Here is a 2,742-nt window from a genome sequence, read left to right as displayed (position 1 = left end):
ATGCAACTGTCAGTGAAGGCAATGAGATTTTTACATTTATTGTCATTCACCAAATCATCTAGTGCCGTGTCAAAAAGACAATAAATCAATAAATCATAATTATTGAGCACTAACTATATGTAGTTCCTCTCAGGGTTGCACCTGGAGAGTTCCCAGTACTCTGCCAGGCTTGACTACAGGAGGGAGAGTCAAGCAGAGACATATAATAATAATAATAATGGCATTTGTTAAGCACTTACTATGTGCAAAGCACTGTTCTAAGTGCTGGGGAGGATACAAGGTGATCAGGTTGTCCCATGTGGAGCTCACAGTCTTAATCCCCATTTTACAGATGAGGTAACTGAGGCACAGGGAAGTTAAGTGACTTGCCCAAAGTCACACAGCTGACAATTGGCAGAGCCGGGATTCGAACCCAGGATCTCTGACTCCCAAGCCTGTGATCTCTCCACTGAGCCACTCTACTTCTCATATCCGTTCCATTCCTAGCTTGGACAGTGGCTAGTGAGTGGAAGGCAATCTGCTATAAATCAAAACTCACCCATGTTGGGCAGCAGCGGCCTGGGAGAGAGTCGAGGGCAGAGACTCGAGTTTACTGCTCAGAAGGAGGCAATGGTAAACCAATTCCGGATTTTTACCAAGAAAACACTATGGATCCACTAACAGAATGATTGCAGAGAGAGGTGGGGCGTTCTGGGAGAGACGTGCCCACCGTGTCGCTAAGCGTCGGAAACCACTCAACGGCATAAGACAAGAACTGCATGTAGGGCATTTAGGAGAGTACAATACAATAATAGGACAGACCCAGTCCCTGCCCACAACGATCTTACAGTCTAAAAGTCAGTGGAAGTTCAGCAGGTACTTGATAATAATAATAATAATGCTATTTGTTAAGCGCTTACTATGTGCAAAGCACTGTTCTAAGCCCTGGAGAGGTTACAAGGTGATCAGGTTGTCCCACGGGGGCTCACAGTTTTAATCCCCATTTTACTGATAAGGTAACTGAGACACAGAGAAGTTAAGTGACTTGCCCAAAATCACACAGCTGACAGTTGGCAGAGCTGGGATTTGAACCCATGCCCTCTGACTCCAAAGCCCGTGCTCTTTCTACTGGGTCACGCTGCTTCTCACGCTGCTACTTGTTGACTGACCAAGGAAATGAAGCCAACCCTGGAGTGGAATGAGATGGGTACTGAATCAATCCATCAGTCAGTGGTATTCACTTAGCAGTGTGATAAGCGCTTGAGAGAGAACCAGATAATAAAGTTATTGCTGTTGTCTTAAGCTGCCAAGTCAACTCTGACCCTTAGCAACGCCATGGACGCATCTCTCCGAGAATGCTCCACCTCCACCTGCATTTGTTCCAGCAGTGGATCCATAGAGTTTTCTTGGTAAAAATACAGAAGTGGTTTACCATTGCCTCCTTCCGCGCAGTAAACTTGAGTCTCCACCCTCGACTCTCTGCCATGCCGCTGCTGCTCAGCACAGGGGAGTTTTGATCATCATCATCATCAATTGTATTTATTGAGCGCTTACTGTGTGCAGAGCACTGTACTAAGCGCTTGGAAAGTACAAGTTGGAAACATATAGAGATAGTCTGTGTAGCAGATTGCCTTATATTCGCTAGCCACTGCCCAAGCTAGGAATGGAATGGGTAGGCCTCTGCTTTACTCTCCCTCCTGTAGCCGAGACTGGTAGAGTACTGGAAACTTTCCAGGTGCGACCCTGAGAGGGGGACAATAAAGTAGGTAGACACAATCCCCGCCAAAGAAGGCTATGGATAAGAGGGAGAGACAGACATTAAAATAAATTACAGGTGGATATGTACACATGCCTTGCCATCCACTGCTGTAGGCGACAACTTAGTGAAGGAAAGGAAGAATATATTAATGTCTGTCTCCCCTTCTAGACTGTAAGCCCTTCGTGGACTGGAAATATGTCTGTTTATTGTTGCGTTGTACTTTCCCAAGCGCTTAATACAGTGCTGTGCATACAGTAAGCGCTCAATAAACACGATTAACTGGCTGACACTCGGAGGGGATGCTGGGAGAGACCCATAACAGGAACGCAGCCTGAAATCTGGCCAAGGTCACATCCTCGTCCTTGGGGAAGGAATCGAGGACTTTAAAAAGTCCGAGTCATTAGGCTGTCCATTCGCCCATTACTTACAGAAATGACTCCTCTTGCCCCCAAGGTCCCTTAGTACCAAGGTGAGGAGACTTAATTAAGGTGTCCTCTTGGTAGGGGATGAAGAGAGATGGACCCAGAGCACATGGGGACCTGCAACTGGAACAAGGCCCAAGGAACAATGAGATGGAGCTGCTCGCTCTCTTCCAAACCCCCTTCCAGGACTAAAAACATTGGCTCAGCTGACCGGAAATTTGGCCCGGGCTCCAGCTATAAAGTTGGATGACCTTAATGGGATGCTAGAAAAATTTCCTAGCCCCCCAGGCTGTTCCAAACACCCAGGTAAGCATGGACTAGGGGAATGAGGGCATGGAGTTGGGAGTCAGCAGGTCCTGGGTTTGACTTCTGACTCCTCCACATGTCTGCTGTGTGACTCAGGCAAGTCACTTATCTTCTCTCGGCCTCAGTTCTCTCATCTGGAAAATGGGGATTAAGACTGTGAACCCCATATGGGACAGAGACTGTGTCCAACCTGATTAACTTATATCCACCACAGTGCTTCGAACAGTGTTTGGCACATAGCAAACACTTAACAAGTACCATAAATATTATTATTAT

General features: G+C 46.8%; 1 non-coding gene across 1 annotated transcript; it reads right to left on the bottom strand.

Annotated features, from left to right (window-relative positions):
* Nucleotides 1–1,594: 1,594 nt before the first annotated feature.
* On the bottom strand, nt 1,595–1,732 carry LOC119930183. Its single transcript, XR_005451671.1, has one exon. It is a non-coding gene; the product is annotated as a small nucleolar RNA SNORA7 (small nucleolar RNA).
* Between the last annotated feature and the right edge of the window lie 1,010 nt (nt 1,733–2,742).

This window comes from Tachyglossus aculeatus, chromosome 6 (genome assembly GCF_015852505.1).
Source record: "Tachyglossus aculeatus isolate mTacAcu1 chromosome 6, mTacAcu1.pri, whole genome shotgun sequence".
NCBI lineage: Eukaryota > Metazoa > Chordata > Mammalia > Monotremata > Tachyglossidae > Tachyglossus > Tachyglossus aculeatus.
The sequence above is the reverse complement of the archived record's forward strand: the minus strand, read 5'-3'. Positions and strand labels throughout refer to the sequence as shown.